This window comes from Erinaceus europaeus, chromosome 7 (genome assembly GCF_950295315.1).
Source record: "Erinaceus europaeus chromosome 7, mEriEur2.1, whole genome shotgun sequence".
NCBI lineage: Eukaryota > Metazoa > Chordata > Mammalia > Eulipotyphla > Erinaceidae > Erinaceus > Erinaceus europaeus.
The window spans coordinates 90,190,426-90,210,942 of NC_080168.1; positions in this window are offsets into that span (position 1 = coordinate 90,190,426).

Consider the following 20,517-nt stretch of genomic DNA (forward strand, 5'->3'; position numbering starts at 1 on the left):
CAGGAATGTAAGGCTGGTTCAACATCCGTAAGTCAATCAATGTCATTCACCACATCAATAAAAGCAAAGCCAAAAACCACATGATTATCTCAATAGATGCAGAGAAAGCCTTTGACAAAATCCAACACCCATTCATGCTCAAAACTCTACAAAAAATGGAAATAGATGGGAAATTCCTCAAGATAATGGAGTCTATATAGAGCAAACCTACAGCCAACATCATACTCAATGGACAGAAGCTGAAAGCATTCCCCCTCAGATTGGGGACTAGACAGGGCTGTCCACTGTCACCATTACTCTTCAACATAGTATTGGGATGTGTGTGACCCAGATTTGAGCTTGACTCTCACTTCACCTGAGGCTTCAGTTCTCACCTCCTCACTTCACTCCTCCCCGTGCACATATATGTTTACCTAAAAAGTCAGCCCACAGTCTTGAAGCTCAGGTGATGACAAAACAAAAACAATAAAAGGAAAGGGGAAAAAAAGGGGGGGAACCTTGATTCTTTGATATTTTAATATAATTTTTTGGAGGGTGAGATCAGAATTTCCAAAAAATAACATTCAGATGTTAGAATTGATGAATTCTTTAACCTGATTTATAACAGAACTCTCAAGTAAATCAACTTTCACACAAGAAGAATGAATGGGAGGCAATGGAGCATGCTAAGAATGCTGGTGGAAAATGATGTAAGTTGAGGGTGAGACTGTTCTGAAGACACCCAAGACAAGGAGATAAGAAATCATACTCATGTGTCAAAAACTGTACTGCAAACCATTACCACCCCAAATAATAATGATAATGAGAATATTAAAGATTTAGTTTAAACACTAATCTTTTTTAATTTTTCTTTTTACATTGATTCATTTCAGTTTTCCCTAGAAGCCTTATGTGGAGGCCTTTTACAGTAAATTACTCATCAGTCAGTTAATTAAAGGCCAGGTTGTGATCTACCTCAGAGACGTCTTTTCAATCACACACCCTTCCCTTTTGTTTAGGAACTTAGAAAGAGTACAGTAACTTCCCAGAGAAATTCAAGACCTAGAGAACTTCAACAGACTAACTTTTAACAAGCTCTGACACACTTTAGATAAGGACTTACTGGAACTTTATTCTTTTGTTCTTTAAAAGTCTTCTTTCAGTTGTGCAATTTAGGTCAACTGTACAGTTTCTAGAAATGAACTATTCCAAAAGCAGAAAACGATCACTTCACTGGAGCAGAAACTTACATGTGCAAGCATGTATTATTTTAGAAACCATTTATTTTGCTTATTTTAAAAAGTAGAAGGAATATGACAAAGAAAGAAAATTGAGTCACTTTTTTATAATTAATATCTTTTATGAGGGTCACTGGGGGATTTACATTTTCATTTGAGAAATACTGATCTGGCATATTCATCTTTAGAACCATTAGATAGATATCAGTTTTAGAGAACTAGCTGTTTCTTGTTTATATGATATGCTTCACTATTTCAGCCTACTCAGTGATTTGTGTAGGATCAGAGAACCTACATTTTTCTCCTTCTCTTTCTCCTTACTTCATTTCTTTCTTTCTTTCTTTCTTTCTTTCTTTCTTTCTTTCTTTCTTTCTTTCTTTCTTTCTTCCTCCTTTTTCTTTTTCTTCTTCTCCCCCTCTTCCCCTCCCTCCTCCTTTTTCTTCTCTTCCTTCTCCTTTTCTTTCTTCTTCTGCTTCTTTTCTTTCTCCTTCTCCTTTCCATTCCTCATCCTTTTCTTCTTTTTGTTCTAATCCTTAATATAGCTTCATTACTCCTAGTCAAATTCTGTTAAGCAGAAAAATAAAAATACAGAGGGAAAAATAACACAGCATGAATGCTTTCTTGCATGGGCTGGAGAATAGCCTAGAATATGGGTTGTGCATATTACAATGCAGGAGCAGGACCCAGGTGATCTGTTGTGCTGACCCCAGAGTAAGTACTCTAACATTGACAGTAAAGCTGAAAGCAGTGAGAACTCTTGCTGCCCCTTTGATATTTCTAAAATATATTAATTTAATAAGGTAATAGAACTCTGTTATTGAAACTCTTGTACAATAAGGAATGGTTCTGTAAGACTAATGTAGAAACGGGTTTGTGTGTTTTAGAAAAAGTACCTACTGTGTGTTATCTTAGGTCTCCATTTAAAACTGTTAGCACCTGTTTAAGAGAGATTAGCAGCCTCATTTTATAGATGTGAACACTACAGTTGAGAATTTGAAAAATGCATTGATCGTTGAAAAACAGCCAGTAATTGTTCCATCTGTCTGATTATACGTCAAATGTAAAGGTAATAAGAAAAGCTAAAGTCTCTTTAGTAAGTAATATGAGGAGGGAAAGAGCAAAAGAGTGCTGTCTTCACATTGCTGACCAATAAACACAATGTTTCTCTACTTGATCCCAGTATTTTAGTGAAATTTTTACTCATGATTCCCAAGCAATTTCAGTGAAAGCACAATTGGTTTGAAAAGTTTTATCTCGGTGCTAAATAACAAATGTCCTAAAAAGCAATCTTAGGATCATATTGATGTAATAATGGCATCATTATGTTTACAGGTTGATAGGGCCTGAAAGTAGGTATGTTTTATGAATAGTAATACTTTTAACTAAGTGTGTGGAAATAATCTTCAGGTATTAAGTTACCCTGACTTATGACAAACTGATAGATACTTCTGCTGCCAGGCTGAGCTTCACTGAAGGGAGACAGATGACCAATGACTCATGGCTGAGCTGTGCGCAGTATCTCTTTATTCATGCAGAACGCAGCACAATCTAAGCCAAGCTAAGCTAAACTAAACTAAAACTATAATCACAATCCTGTCCTTATATATATACTTGTCAAGTAGGGTGTAAACAGGATGTGATGTAGAGAGCGAAAAGTGACTGGTGCAAATCAGGATGTACTACGAGAGGGGGTGGAGCAAAAAGACATCATGAACCAGTGGGGATTAAACCAATGCCCTGCCGACAGGGCAGTGCTTAGTTAACAGTGGTTATGTAAATAGAATACAGTGTTAAGCAGGGGGGATTAAACCAATGAAACAGAAGAGGTTTTTAGAAACAGAATTAGAAGGATACCAACATTCTGCTATGTAAAAAGAGGGAAAAAGCAGAAAAAAAAAGGAAAATTGGGATTGAGGTATAAATAGTCTTACTTTTGAATAGTCTAATTTTGATGAATTATGCTTTAACCATGCTTTTCAGGTATACAGTATCATTCTGGAGTGATTTTTTTTTTGTCAAGAAATAAATGAATAGACTGGCCCACTAGAGAGAAATAGAAACAGGCTGGGGGTATGGATTGACCTGTCAACTCCCATGCTCAACAGAGAAGCAGTTACAGATGCCAGAACGCTTACATTCTGCTCCCCCAAAACAACCTTGATCCATATCCCCTGAAGGGGAAGAAGTGATAGGATCTTCAAGAGGACTCTGAACTCCAGCTCCATCAGCACCCAGAGAGAGAGAAGGAAAAGAAGAGGGACATATGGAGGTAGTAATGATGTCATGAGTAGCCTGGAGGGGAAGAGAGGTTTGAGTCAGAAATAAAGAGGGGGAGCTATAAATAAATATGGACAGATAGTTTTAGAGATGATGGTTAGCCCCTATCTACAACCTTATTGGAACTGTGGTATATTGCAGTGAGGAGAGTGAAGATTCAGAGCTCTAGTGGTGACAATGATGTGGATTCTAACCCCTGTCGACATGCAACTGTAATATAAAAATAAATTTAAAAAGAAAGAAAGAAATGGGGTGGGGACAGGCAATGGCACACCTAGATGAGTGCACATACTACAGTGCGCCAATGACCCAGGTTCAAGCCCCTGGTTCCCACTTGCAGGGGGAAAGCTGCACGAGTGGTGAAGCAGGGCTGGAGGTGTCTCTCTGTCTCTTTCCCCCTCTAGCTCCCTCTCCCCTCTCAATTTCTCTCTATCTGTATCCAATAAATAAAATAAAGAAACAAGTATACGAATAAAGGATAAATGAGACACTGGAGAAAAATGTAGAATTTTTAACATATTTCTCATCTACCAGGTACAGCATAGTTCCTATTTTCCCAATACTTCAAGACAGAGCAAAATTTATTGTTGAATACTAACGATAAAATAAAACTTGGTATTATACAATATACCATATATTTGCATATCAAATTACAGTCACTCAAATATATTGTAAATCAACCTTTTGTTCCTGAGATATATAGATGCAATAAATCACCAGGTTCTTTCTTATTTTCCAATGAACCATTCCTACCCATTATATTCTAAAAGCTATCATGTAATAACTCTCCAAAGTTATAATAAAGAATAAGGAATCATTGCTATAGAGAAACTCTTTTGGGGATTTCTCACAAGCAAGGTTCTTCTGTTTTTCCTTTTATAATCACTTAATGAATCTTTATAGCATCAGTCAGCAGAAAGTTCTTCAAGTGCTAGATAGTGACTATTTTAGAATTTTGTCAGTCATGGTTTCCCTGTCACAACAATTGAATTTAACTATATAGACAGAAATACATATATATAGAAAGTAGCCATAGGAAAAAACTAAACTAGGTGATGAAGTAGCTTTGATGACATAAATGCTTCTTTCCAAAAACAAGGAGAGGAAGCACAGCAGTAGCAGAAAACAGGGCTTCTATAAGATAGATCCCAGGGTCTACTTGTAGAATCACCAAGAACTAGAGATAAGTGCTGTTCTAGTGAAAAACAAATAATGTATGCAAAGCAGGAAAAAATTGGTCCATTGATTCTATTCTGCTCTCTTCTCTTGTACAGAATTACTTCACCCTACTTTCCAGCCAGTCAGAAACATCTTAGAAGTTATATTTTTATATTTCCAATTTTACTTTTTCCTATCTGCCATTTGTTTACTTTCCTTTCAGTATGAAATCCCTTAATATTTTAACCCCAGTCATTCTCAAAATTTGCCTCAAATTGACTTTAACAGAGAACTCTAGAGAGTATGATATTTTGTGCACATAATATAATTCTAAGCTAATTAATTAATTCATTAATCAATCTATTTTCTTTTTTTATATTTATTTATTCCCTTTTGTTGTCTTTGTTGCTTTATTGTTGTAGTTATTATTGATGTCGTCATTGTTGGACAGGACAGAGAGAAATAGAGAGAGGAGGGGAAGACAGAGAGGGAGAGAGAAATACAGACACCAGCAGACCTGCTTAACCACCTGTGAAGCGACTCCCCTGCAGGTAGGGAGCCAGGGGCTTGAACTGGGATCCTTACTCCGGTCCTTGCGCTCTGCATCATGTGTGCTTAACCCACTGCGCTACAGCCTGGCTCCCAAATCAATCTATTTTCTTATTGGCTTGTATTAACAATTTTTCTTATTGCATTTCTTACATATAGATTAATTTCAAGATTTAAAATAAATATAGGCCCCCGCACCTATTAGCATCTGATTTTTAAAAAGGGGGCCAAACAACTAAACAAGGAAAATAAATTATACTCAATAAATGAAGCTGGAAAATTGGCTTCAAATGTGTAGAAGAATGAAACCGAACCACTTTATTTCAACACACACAAGAGTAAATCCCAGTCTGTGTTTTAAAAACTTCGAGACATACAATTAATTTTCTCCCTCTCATATTAATTAACTAGTGATTTATATGACTACACTTTACTAGGAGTGTACATAAACACCATTCCCACCACCAAAAAACTGTGTCCCATCCCACCCCCACCCCCCACTGGCCCAGTAAGCTGCATGACTACCCCTCACCACAGGGTTTTTACTTTGGTGCCCTACTTACAATTTAGTCAGATCCAGCTTTTAGTTTCCCTTTCAGATCTTCTTTCTCAACTTCTGTTGATAAGTGGGATCATTCCATACTCATCTTTATCTTTCTGACTTAGCTCACTTAACATAATTCCTTCTAGCTCTGTCCAAAATGGGTCAGCGAAGGTGGGTTCATTGTTCTTGATAGCTGCATAGTATTCCATTGTGTATATATACCACAGCTTTCTCAGCTACTTATCTGTTGTTGGGCACCTGGGTTGCTTCCATGTTTTAGCTATTATGAATTGTGCTGCTATGAACATAGGAATACACACCTCTTTTTGGTTGGGTGTTATGGAGTCCTTGGGGTATAACCCCAGGAGGGCAATTACTGGATCATATGGAAGGTCCGTGTCTAGCCTTGTGAGACTTCTCCAGACAGCTCTCCACAGAGGCTGGACCAATTTACATTCCTACCAGCAATGCAAAAGGGTTCCTCTGTCCCCACAGCCTCTTCAGCATTTGTTGCTGCTGTCCTTTTTGATGTATGCCATTCTTACAGGAGTGAGGTGATATCTCAATGTTGTCTTAACTTGCATTTCTCAGATAATCAGTGACCTGGAACAGTTTTTCATATGTTTGTTAGCCTTTTGGATCTCCTCTGAGGTGAATGTTCTGTTCATATCCTCTGCCCATTTTGGGATGGGGTCATTTGCTTTTTTGGTGCTAAGTTTGCTGAGCTCTTTATGTATTTTGGTGATTAGTTTCTTGTCTGATGTATGGCATGTGAATATCTTCTCCCATTCTGTGAGGGGTCTCTTTGTTTGTTTAATAGTTTCTTTGGGTGTGCAGAAGCTTTTCAATTTCATGTAGTCCCATTAGTTTGTTTCTGCTTTAGTCTTCCTTGCAATTGGGTTTATTTCATCAAAGATGTCCTTGAGGTATAGGTGGGAAACTGTTTTACCAATGTTTTCCTCTAAGTATTGGATTGTTTTGGTCTGACATCCAGTTCTCTGACCAATTTGGAGTTGATTTTTGTTTCTGGTGAGATAAAGTGGTTCAGTTTCATTCTTCTGCATGTTACAACCCAGTTTTTCTAGAACCATTTATTGAAGAGAGCCTCCTTCTTCCATTCAATGCTTTTGGGCCCCCTTATCAAAGATTAGATATCCACAGGAGTGAGGATTTATTTCTGGGCTTTCAATTTTGGTTCACTGTTCTGTGTGCCTATTTTTGTTCCAGTATCATGCTGTTTTGATGATGATGGCTTTATAATATAGTTTGAGATCTGGGAGTGTGATGCTTCCATTTCAGTTTCTTTTCCTCAAGATGGTTTTGGCAATTCTAGGTTTTTTCAGGTTCCAGATAAATGATTGTAGTGTTTTTTCTATTCTCTTAAAGAAGCTTGGTGGAACTTTGATGGGTATTGCATTAAATTTGTATATGGCTCTGGGGAGAATATTCATTTTGATGATATTTACTCCTCCAATCAATGAGCATGGGATATCTTTCCGTTTCTTGGTATCAGTTTCTATTTCCTTGAGTAGCAACTCAGAGTTTTCAGCATACAAGTCTTTCACTTCTTTGGTCAACTTTATTCCTAGGTATTTGATTGATTTTTCTGAAACAGTTAAAGGGAGTGATTTCTGGATGTCTTCTTCAGATTTAGTGTTTGCATAAAGAAATGCCACTGATTTTTGAACATTGATTTTGTAGCCTGACACCTTGAAAGATTGCCTAATAACTTCCAGTAGTTTTCTGCTGGATTCTTTAGGATTTTCTATGTATACTATCATATCATCTGCAAATATTGAGAGCTTGACTTCTTCCCTTCCAATCTGTATTCCTTTGATTTCTTTCTCTTCCCTGATTGCTATGGCAAGAATTTTCAATACTATGTTGAAGAGTAATGGTGACAGTGGATAGTCCTGTTTAATCCCCGATCAGAGGGGAGATGCCTTCAGCTTCTGTCCATTGAGTATTATGTTGGCTGTAGGTTTTCTATATATGGATTCCACTATCTTGAGGAATTTCCCATCTATTCCCATTTTTTTTGTAGAGTTTTGAGCATGAATGGGTGTTGGATTTTGTCAAAGGCTTTCTCTGCATCTATTGAGATAATCATGTGGTTTTTGGCTTTGCTTTTATTGATGTGGTGAATGACATTGATTGACTTAGGGATATTGAACCAGCCTTGCATTCCTGGGATGAATCCCACTTGGTCGTGATGAACAATCTTTTTGATATGTTGCTGTATCTAGTTGGCCAAGATCTTGTTTAATATTTTGGCATCTATGTTCATCAGAGATATTGTTGGGGAGATTCTTAATAATAGTTTTAATTTCTTTGTCTGTGATTGGTGCATTTAGGTTTTGTAGTTTTTCTTGGTTCAGTTTTGGAAGGGCATATGCTTCTAGGAATTGTTCCATTTCTTTCAGATTCTCTAGCTTGGTGGCGTATAGTTTTTCATAGAAGTTTTGCATGATTCTCTGGATTTCTGTGGTGTCAGTTGTAATATCTCCTCCATCGTTTACAATTCTATTAATTTGAGTCTTCTCTCTTTTTTGTTTGGTGAGTCTGGCTAGAGGTTTGTCAATTTCATTTAATCTTTCAAAGAACCAACATTTGGCTTCATTGATCTTTTGTATGGTTCTCTTATTTTTGATGTTGTTTATTTCTGCTCTAATTTTAGTCATTTCTGTCCTTCTGGTTGCTTTAGGATTTCTTTGTTAATCTTCCTCTAAGTCCTTGAGGTGTTCAGTAAGGTCATTCATTTGAGCTTTTTCATGTTGTTTAATATGTGATTGTATGCTATAAGTTTCCCTCTCAATACTGCTTTAGCTGCATCCCAAATATTTTGATATGTTGTGTCTTCATTTTCATTTGTTTCCAGGAACATTTGAATTTCCTGCTTGAGTGAGTTTCTGACCCAGTGGTTCTTAACGAGTATGTTGTTTAGTTTCCAAATTCTGTGACTTTTAATAATTTTCTGTTTGTTATTAAATGTTAGTTTTACTCCACTGTCGTCTGAGAAAATACTTTGAATTATTTCCATGTTCTTGAAATTATTGATGCTGTCTTTGTGGCCTAACATGTGGTCTATCCTTGAGTATATATTATGTGGATTTGAAAAGAATGTGTATTCCAGTTATCTTTGTTGATTCTCTGCTTTGTTGATCTGTCTAAGTGTGAGAGTGGGGTGTTAAAGTCTCCCACTATTATTGTATTACTATTGATGTATTTTTGAAGTTCTTTCAGTTGGTGCTTGATGTATTTAGATGGTCCCTCATTGGGTGCATAGATTTTAATAATTGTTAAGTCTTCTTTGATGATTGATCCTCTAATCATTTTGTAATGTCCTTGCCTATCTTTTATTACTTTATTTAATTTAAAATCTATTGTGTCTGAGATGAGAATGGCTGCTCCTGCCTTTTTTGTGGTCCATTAGCCTGTATGATAGTTTTCCATCCTTTCACTTTAAGTCTGTGTTTATCTTGTGTCAGATGGGATTCTTGGAAGCAGCATATGGTTGGGTTAAGTTTTCTGATACATCCCCCCACTCTGTGCCTTTTGATGGATGAGTTTAAGCCATTGACATTTATTGATATTATGGATTTAATGTATTGTAGTGCCATTGTTCAACAAATTTTTATTTGCTCTGATATATTGCAAGAATTATAGTCATGTTCTTGTTTATAAGAGGTCTTTTAGAACCTCTTTCAGGGCTGGTTTGGTGATGGTTGCCTCCTTTAATTGTTGTTTGTCTAAGAAGGTTTTGATCCCTCCATCTAGTTTAAGTGAAAGTCTTTACCTCACCTTGGATTGGGCTTGAAGGAATTCCCAGTAAGTCATATAAGCCAGAAAGAGAAAGATGAATATGAGATGATCTCAGTCACGGGCAGGAGTTGAGAAAGAAGAACAGAAGGGAAACAAACAAAACTTGGATTGGATTTGTTCTATTGCACCAAAGTAAAAGACTCTAGGAGAGAGTGAACATGTCCACTGCAGGAGCATAGAGTAAAGGACACAGACCTTTGGTGGTGGGAATGGTGTTAAACTATATTTCTATAATTTATAATCTCCTATATCACTGTTTATTCATTATGTCAGATGAAAGACAGATCAAATGTCTCAAGTTCTCTAAGTGCCTAGATTTTAGTTCTGAGTATATATTAATTTAGTGTAAGCACTTAATGTTTCAGATTTGTAAACTGATGGAATTCTGGCACTGGGATTAAATTATTGTTAACTTATATTTTATTTTCCTTCAAATACTGAGTTACCTACAATCTTAGAACAGATATATCAGAATCATCCGATCCTGTCAGTTTCTGAGATACAGTTATAATTAGATAACATTGAAGGACATAAATCATGATGAGATCAAGTATAGTATAGTAAATCTTAACCATAGGGTTTTCAAAGTAAACCAAACTCCCAAGTAAATTGATAATAATAATAATAATAATAATAATAATAATAATACTGATCTATTGCTTGCTTAAACTCTAGTACTGTAAGAAACCTTCCTGATTCTCCTTAAATTCCATATTTTCCCCAATCCTAGAACCTCTGGGACTTTGATTATATTTATTGATGCCTCTTCTCTTTATCTCTTACCCTGTTACACTGTCCCTGCTGACTTCAACTAAATCAATACAACCAATGTCACCATGCCACACTATGCTGCCACTGCCTTTTCACTTTGAATTGTATCCAGAGATGCCAAACATGAGATGTTAACCTTACAACTTCAATAATCTGGTGAAACCTTTCATAACACAGGAATACATAGTTCCATTTTAAATGGTTCACTCTCTAAAAAAGTTAAAGACTAGGGCCTAGGGCATTGAAAAAAAAAAAAAAAATATATATATATATATATATATATATATATATATATATATACCTTAGGGGAAACTATATATCTCAAAATAGATGTGGACCATGATTACTTAGACCTAATAGTCCACCATGATTACTTAGACCTAATAGTCCACCATGATTACTTAGACCTAATAATCTTAGAAGGAAAATAGAAAGGGCCACAGAAGGTACTATAAATACTTTAATCCAGTATTTACTGCTTAGGACTAGACACCCTCCTCTCATATCCGCTACTTCACTCATCTCAATCTCTCTATATACTCAAAGAAATACACAAAAGAAAGTAAGATGCATTTCCTAATCTGTTCTAACAGGACCAGTGTTATTGTCAGTCACCTTTTGATAAACTTTAGAAGTTGCAGTGTATACTATTGGCCAAGAGATATAATGGCAGATATAAATATTAAACTAAAGGACAATTACTGTCCCTTTATCAGAATCATAAAACAAGTAAATGCAGTTAAATTTAAGGTTGACTTAGACCCTACTAAAATCCTAGATGTATTTCCTCCTTAACTTGAGGCCAGAGCCCACAAAAACTACAAACCTAATACTGATTTGGATACAACAAATGACATTTAACTCATTAACAACTAGGAGAAAGTCTGTAAGCTTGTCAGATAAAGAAATGACTACAAAAACTGGAAAAGAATAAGAGATTGGTTCACTTACTAAAGACCTTTTTGGTTAATACCAGGCCACTCCATTACCAGGGGATTCTTGGATTCTGTCTTCATTTCTATAATAGAGTTTCCAATAATGCTATTTTGAATATATTTCCTAGATAGCCACTATATCATATTTTGCTTCCATATCTTAGCTGCTATAATGTAATTATCAACAGGTTAATAAAGAAAAGGTGATACATGCTATAAAATAATGCAGTGGCTTTGACATATTAAAAACAGTGGTTTTGTGGGATTCCTGGAAACCGCTGCCTTTTCTCAGGCATAAGGTATCAGTCAGCTTCTGTCATAAGTCTTTAATTGTCCTTTCTCCATCACTCAGCTTCCCAAGTGCACACTTTCTAAGGAGAACAGCTTCCCAAGACTGAGGATTCCCAAGAAAGCTGTGCTTTTTCAAGTTATATCTTAACTAACTTTCTAATAATTATTTCTTATATTGAGCAAAATTTTCTAATCGTTATTTATTATATTGTTGTTGTATCTACTTACTTGCTTTTGCTCTACATTGTCTATGACTGTGCCTTATCTTACTTCTACATAGCAAATCTTCATGTATTAGAGAAATGAAGCCTCTAAGAAAAAAAGCATATTAAATATCACAAAATACCATTATTTGTCATTAGTATGTAATATTAAGAATATTTCTAACAAATATTTTGTGATGCCATATTGCTAGCATAATTTCTTAGTTCAACAGATATTCAAAAGTTAGTTTGACAGTTTTATTCAATTTATACCTTAGTAATAAACTTACCGCAAAACAAAATTATGATTAAAATAGTATGTTTAATAATATCAAACATGGAATCATCCTTGTTAAACCACTTTTAAAAAGTTGCTTATTCTAGTTCTATTAAAACTATACTTATAAGCTGAACTTAATGTATTTAGACAGGGAAGGAGTTCTCTAAAGTGAAACATGGACTAGACAAAGCGCATTGCAACAAAGCAAAAGACTCATGAAGGTGGGGCAAGGAGCATGGAAGAGAACTTGTGGGTCTTGGTGCATAATGAAACTGTACCCATATGTCAATGAATACATTGTAAACCATTAACTCCCTCAATTAAAAAAAAACTGAAAAATACCAAAAGAAAAAAATTCTTCCAAAAGATCACATGCATGCATATAAAATATAAAATATAGTGGTTACCACAGTGGCAAGGCATCTAATCAGCACAGTATACACAATTTATTAAGTCTCTTATCTTCACGTCTTATGAGGTTCAATTCTCCTTGTATAAAGATGGGCTTTCCTGTTAGTAGTTTCATATATTCCTTTTTCTGTGTATGTGTAACCACAGTCTCACACATGCATTAATTCAATATTCTCAAGGGAAGAGAGAGAGAGAAGAAAAAGAAGGAGGAGGAGGAGGAGAAGGAGGAGTAAGAGGAGGAGGAGGAGGAGGAGGAGGTGGTGGAGGAGGAGGAGGAGAAGGAGGAGTAGGAGGAGGAGGAGGAAGAGGAGGAGGAGGAGGAGGAGGGAGGAGGTGGAGAAGGAGGAGGAGGAGAAAGCAACCAAATTTCCCTTGGTGCTGTGGCATTCCCAGGTGGTGCTAGGGTTCAGACTTGGGGTATGTGCAAGTCAAGGCACACATCTTATCAGATGAGTTAGCTGAAGATATGCTTTCTCGTTCACTAGGTTGTCAGTAAATTAATATCAGATATTATTCAGTTATGTTTCAACTGCTTCCCATATAAACTATGTCCTCTTCTGTCTTGGTCAATTGAGCTTTCATTAAATGCTAGAAATTCATAATACAGTATAGAGTTCTAAATTATATGATTTAATCTCATCCATTGTCACTGGCAATGTTGCATAGCTAGAGGTCTTGGGTGTAATTTCCTAAATCAGTGGACCACTCTCTAGTATAAAGGGTCTCTCCTGAGTTTAAAACTTTATGGAAAAGAAAGTTTTAAAGCAAATGTTCTTTTTGAAGGCTTAGCAGCAAAGTCAACGACATGACAGGACACTATGCTTTCAGATCTATATTTCATGTGTTTTTGCTAGGCTAAGAACTCTTTGGAAGAAACTCTCAGAGTGATGAAGATTGAAACTGTTCTGAACTTGTTTTTACACATATTCAATGACAATTACTCCATTTGTAATCTAACTTTTGAGAACAAGATTGACAAGGAGTATTTAAAGAGACATTGTAATGTGGCCTATCTAGTTAAACTGAAATGTGTGGTGCAAGAGGGTTAAAAGAATGATAACTTATTTTTTTAAATTTTTTTTAAATGAGAACTGCTCAGCTTTGGCTGGTGGTGGTACAATGGGTTGAACCTGGGATTTTGGAACCTCAAGAGAGTCTCCTTCCATAATCATTATGTTTCCTACCCTTGCCCAAATATGATAATTTATGAGAAAGTAAAGACAGTAGTAAAGAAAGGGAAGTATTTTTCCTTTAGAGTAGCTATAAAATTTTTTGTTTGAAAACAAAAGTTTATATGTTTTAGGGTTGCTAGAAACATTTTCTTTTCTTTTTTAAAAAGTATTTATTTTATTTTATTTTTATTAGAGACAATGAGGAGTTGAGAGGAAGAGAGGTAGAGATAAAGAGACACCCAAACCTCCATTCCATTGCTTTGAAGAAGTTTCCCCCTTGAAGATGGTGGCTGGGGAATTTAATCTGCACTATGATGTCTGTGCTCAGACAGGAGTACCATGCTCAGCTCCAGCATTATGTTATTTTATTTTTCTTTTCACAATTATTTGTATTCCATATAAAAAGTCTTCTTAGTGTAGTTGAATATGTGTGTGTGTGTGTGTGTGTGTGCATTTTCTTAAAAATTATAGAAAATAGCCAATGGATCGAATTGCCAATGCCCATGTTCAGCAAGGAAGCAATTACAGAAGCCAGACTTTCCACCTTCTGCACCTTATAATGTTCCTGGGTCCATACTTCAAGAGGGATAAAGAATAGGAAAGCTTTCAAGGGAGGGCAAGGGATAGGGAGTTCTGGTGGTGGGAATTGTGTGGAATTGTACCCCTCTTATTCTATGGGCCTGTCAATATTTCCATTCTATAAATAAAAATTGAAAGAAAAAGTTGGCTCAACATACTCTGCCACTTGAGAAAGACAGATCCTGAAATGAGTGTAGCCTAGAATGTTCTTAACTACAACCACAAGCTCACACTAAGAGATGCAGAGGATACATAGGCTCCTGTGCTGAATAAGGGCCTCAGATCAGATTAGTAGGATTTACAGTTAATGGTATTTATATACTTTTCCCATATTTGGGCGAGACTCTCTTCCCTGATGCAGCTTTACAATCTTATTTCCAACTCTGACAACTCCTCAGATAGTACCTTTTACCAAACTGAATATAGCTGTCAGGCTCAGGCAAAAATTAATAAAGTCACAGGCCCCTTGGAATATACCTAAAATAGACTATCTTTTACCAAAGTGGAGACCCCAAATCTCATCTGCTATTCTTATCTTTAGCTTCCTGATTATTAAACAACTTTTTCTGATTTATATCTTAACTTTTTTTTCAGATTCCAGATGATACCATGAAGCCAACCTGACTTCCCCCACACAGACAACCTTACAAATGTACCCTGGGACCCCAACTCTCCAGAGCCCTGCCCCACTGCAGAAAGAAACAGGCTGGGAGTATAGATCAGCCTGCCAACACCCATGTCCAATGGAGAAGCAATTACAGAGGCTAGACCTTCCACTTTCTGCACCCCATAATGATACTGGGTGCATGCTCCCAGAAGAATAAAGAATAGGATAGCTTCCAGTGGAGAGGATGGGATGCATGACTCTGGTGGTGGGAACTGTGTGGGATTGTATCCCTCTTATCCATAAAGGAAATAGAAAAAAAGAAAAAGAAAGGAAGAAAAAAAGAAAGAAAGAAAGAGAAAGATTTTACCCCTCTTATCCATAAAGGAAATAGAAAAAAGAAAAAGATAAAAACACAAAGGAAGCAGGAAAGAAAAAAGAATGAAATAAAGAAAAGAAAGAAAGATGGAGCCTATATTTCCCCCAGTCCTGGAACTTCTAGGGTGGGGCTCACTTTCTTCCATGCTTCTCTCAATTCATACCAAATGATATTGCATCCGCCCATCCCAACCTAATCAATGCAACAAGTACCACCTTGGCATACTTCACTTCAGATTGTGTCCAGAGATGTCCGGCATGGAATGTCAACCCCTCAATCTTATCACTTGGGTGAGACCTTTCCTTTCTTATAGGAGTCTCTAATTCCAATCCAGGTGGTTCACTTCCTAACAAAGTCCCAAAACCTAGATCTAGACCAGGTCCCATGAGATAAGGCATATGTTCACATGTATCCATAAATAAGGGCAAAATATATACCTGAAAGCAAAAGTACACAATAGTCTGCAGTGAGTCAGTATAGAGTTCATAATGAAATAATGTCTACTTAGACTTAGATACCCTCCTCACCTACTACTTCCTATTATACTTCCCTCACCCACTTCAAAGCTAACCTTATCAAAGCAAGGACTGCAAAATCTGAATAAGGGCAAGAAACTGGCATATTTAACGATGACTCTTTAGTCACTATCAGGTCACCCAGTCAGCTGGGGCCCTATTCCCAAACAGACATGATGGGACTAGACCTGAATAAACCCCTCTCTCCATTGTTACTGGTCATCTTTATCAGGAACAATAAAATAGATCCCTCTTTGGGCCCCCCATAGGATCCTGCCCTCAACTTGTATAAACAATGGTAGAGAAAGTTCTATCCTCTGAAGGGAGGATGGACAACATACTCTATGCTACACCTGAGGAAGATGGGTCCTGATATTGGGGCAGCTTGGAATGTCCCTACTCATGACCACAGACTGTGAACTCAGATCTACAGGGATGCAGATGTCACATAGGCTCCTAAGCTGAATATGGGCCCCATATCACATTGATGGGGTTTACAGTCAACAATAATTATACCCCTTTCCCATATTAGGGAGCTACTCTCTTCCCTGATCCAGATTTCTGGTCCTTTTCCCAGCCATGACATCATCTCCCCAGACAATATCTTGGATCCACCTGCATATCATATTTCAGGCTCAGGGAAAAGAAAACAAAAACAAAACTATTATAGCCACAGGCCCTTTGGAATATAACTCAACAATGCCTCCTAGCTATCTACAAAATGAAGACCCCCCCCCTCCCCAACTCTTCATTTGCACTATTCAAGCCTTTAGGTTCATAATTAGTCAATAATTTGTTTGGCTTTATATGTTAACTCTCTTTTCAGCCACCAGGTTCCAGATGCTAGCATGATGCCAACCAGACTTCCCTGGACAGACAACCCCACCAATATGTCTTGGAGCTCTGATTCCCCAGAACCCTGCCCTGTGAATTAACAACATTCACATATTCTTGTACACTTAACTGATGTATCTTGTCTTGCCACCATAGGCCTGCCTTTGTCAGCCAACAATTTAAAGATGTTTCCCTTTATAACATCACCCATGCCACAGACATCCCTTACTACCCCCAAAGACAAATGACTGTTCCCCTGGACATCACATCCACTGACTGCTTCCCTTAGACTTGAGATATGATCCTGCCTCTTCATACCAATGGATAAATTCCCCCTTCTGTACCTGTCTACCCTTAGTTGTGGGACCCTTGCTTGTTTTACTTCTTCTGCTCACAGTAGGTCCTATAATTCTTAACAAGCTCATGGCCTTTTTGCAGCAACAGACTGATGCCATAAAGATGCAACCTATACAAGCTCACTATCATAGTCTGGACATGGCAGAATATAGAGTTGCTGCGGAGGATTTACCCCTCTCCATCAGAACGTCCACCATGTAGAGGGCTGGCTAGCCAATGACGGGTAAGGGGAAACTAGCACTATCCAGTCAACCTAAGACAGGGCACCTGGTACTACTGGGCAAAAATGACCAGGTGTTCCAATGACGGCTAAGATGGAAGGCTGATCCCCAACCTAAGACAGGCACAGTCCACCCTGCCACAAAATAAAGTCCACCAAACATCAAAACATGATATAAGAAAGGGGGACATGTGGGGAGCCACATGTGCCCTCAAGGTTGCTATTGGCATGGCCATAGAGTCTTTGTTAAAAGATAAGTTCCTGGGAGCCAGGCAGTAGCACAGCAGGTTAAGCACACATGGTGCAAAGTGCAAGGACTGGCATAAAGATCCCAGGCCCCTGGTTCCCCACCTGCAGGGTTCTTCACAATCGGTGAAGCAGGTCTGCAGGTGTCTCTCTTCCTCTCCTCCTCTCTGTCTTCACCTCCTCTCTCCATTTCTCTCTGTCCTATCCAACAACCACAATATCAATAACAACAACAATAATAATTACAACTATAAAACAACAAGGGCAACAAAAGGCAACAAATAAATAAATACTAAAAAAAAAAAAAGATAAGTTCCTGCTTCCCTACACCTTAGAGTCCTTGTTAAAAGATAAGTTCTTTTTCCCCATGAATCACCCAGGACCTTCCAGATAATGGCTGATTAGCATGAAAAAAAATAATAATAATAAATAAATAAATAAATAAATAGGAACGATACATCCCTCAATACTCAGTTGGCTAAGGTACCAAACCTCTTTTTCTATAAAAAATTCAAATCAGATGCCCTGCTAACCACAAGAAGCAGATTGTTTGTGTTTCTTCCACAGGAATCCTGGAAAAAACTATCTGGACCCCTGCATACCCTGACATCACCCACTAGATGGCACGACTACAGTGGCACACCCCCCCCGAAACCCTATATGTCACCTGACACCATCTGAAGAACCTGATTCACAGATTCCAAGGACAGAACTTTTTTTACTGCCTGTCTGCCTTTCCTGCTTCTGCTTTGCTTGTCACATTTTGGCAGTTCCAGCTCACTCTCTACAGAAAAGCGGAATTCCAGCGGCTGACCTTCCTCATGCAGCATTTCATCCCCTGCCATTTCTCCCCCTAGTCGCCTACTTTGGACTGAGACTTCTATCGGACTTGCTGGTATACCCTTTGGACACTTTAGACAATTTTACAGCAGCTTCCTTCCCTTCACATTGATGGTTTTTCATAGACTGACCCTGAGTAGTTCACAGACTTTATAGACTGTTGCCCTGGCCTAAAGTTCTTAGATTAAAGCAATATATACTCAGGACTGGGGTCTACACATAAAAAGTTTGAGATATTCAATCTATTTTTCCCTCTCATGTTGATTAAATAGTGATTTATAAGACTATAGGTTAATAGGAGTGTTTATTAGCTGCATTCCCACCACCAAAGGTCTGTATCTCTACACACACCCCTCAATAGTAGCAGAAAATCTACTCTCAGCCTCTCCCAGAGTTTTTTACTTCAGTGCAATACTCCAAACTTAGTCAAATTCTGCTTTGCATTTCCCTTTCTGTTCTTTTTCTCAACTTCTGTTTATGAGTTGGATCATCTTATTCTCTTTCTGACTTATTTTACTTAACATAATTCCTTCTAGCTCCATCCAGGATGGGTAGGAGAAGGTGGGTTAATCATTCTTAATAGCTGCATAGTATTCCATTGTATTCCACTTTCTCAGCCATTCCTCTGTTGTTGTGCACCAGAATTGTTCCCAGAATTGGGTTCTTATGAATTGTATTGCTATAAACGTAAGTGTACACATATCTTTTTGCATGAGTGTACTTGACTCCTTACATATATCCCTAGGAGAGGAATTATTGGGTCATAAGGAAGGCCCATTTATTTCTCAACTTGTGAGGGTTCTCCAGACTGCTTTCCACAGGGATTAAATCAGTTTACATTCCCACCAGCAATGCAGCAGGGTTCCTTTGTCCTCACAACCTCTCCAGCATTTGTTTTTGTTGTCATTTCTAATGTATGACATTTTCACAGGGTAGAAGTGGTATCTCATTGTTGTCTTTATTTGTATTTCTCTGACAATCAGTGACTTGGAGCACTTTTCTTTTTTTTAAGTATTTATTTATTTCCTTTTTGTTGCCCTTGTTTTTATTGTTGTAATCATTATTGGAGAGGCCAGAGAGAAATGGAGATAGGAAGGGAAGACAGAGAGGGGGAGAGAAAGACAGACATTTGCAGTCCTGCTTCACCGCTTGTGAAGTGACTCCCTTGAAGGTAGAGAGCTGGGGGGCTCGAACTGGGATCCTTATGCCAGTATGCTAACCCGTTGAGCCACCGCCCAACTCCCTCCTGGGACATTTTTCATCCTTCTTCTTCTTCTTCTTCTTCTTCTTCTTCTTCTTCTTCTCCTTCTCCTTCTCCTTCTCCTTCTCCTCCTCCTCCTCCTCCTCCTCCTCCTCCTCCTTCTCCTTCTTTTTTTTTTTTTTTTTTTAACCAGAGCACTGTTCAGTTCTGGCATTTGGTGATGTGAGGGACTGAACCTGGGACTTTGGAGCCTCAGGCACTAGAGTCTCTTTGCATAACCATTATGCTATCTACCTCTGCTCCATGGTCTCAGGTTCTTCTATCACCCCTTAGTTAGGGAGTTGTCCTGCAAATTCTCAAAGGCTACTACACATTTTGAAAATCAAACTGTTTTTGTTCCAATTTTCATTGTAAAGAGGGATTTCTATTACTGACTTTGCTATAAAATTCAGGTACTAATTAGTAGAGAATATATTTCCTTAAGTAGTTTTTCAGACAGGAGGAATAATGTCCTAAAAGTAATGACCACTTATTTCCAAGTATTTTCAATTCATTTATAAAGATAAAGATCTTTGGTTCTATAAAGGGTGAACAGGTAGAAAGAATACATTTGATAAATTTACTAAAATGCTAATTTTGTTATCAAGTGTATTTTATTCTGATTTAAGATGTTCTTGAATTTGTTTAAAAAACAAATAAAATAATGACATGAATAATCTATTTGCTTCCTTGTTTTATGCCCTGAAATTTCACTGATGTTGTCTTTGCAATCCATTTCATTTTTCTTACACACTGATGTACATACCTTAGTTCATTTTACTTTGTTTTTCCAATTCCCTAATTATTAAATAAAGATTTTCAATTTATCTGGGTGCTAAAATGTTTCTATAAATTTCTGGTGATGTTTTAGTAGTGTAGAACATTCAACGAGAAGTTATGCCTTTCTTAATAAATAGATTAAAAGATATGTTTTATAAACTAGTTGCTTCTCAAGATTTACATTGCTATTTTACCAAGAACTTTTTCACCTTAATAATACTAGACACCAACTGTTTTTTAATGCTGTTTTAAATATGAAAAATAATCCTACAGATCAGAATTTCTGCCACACA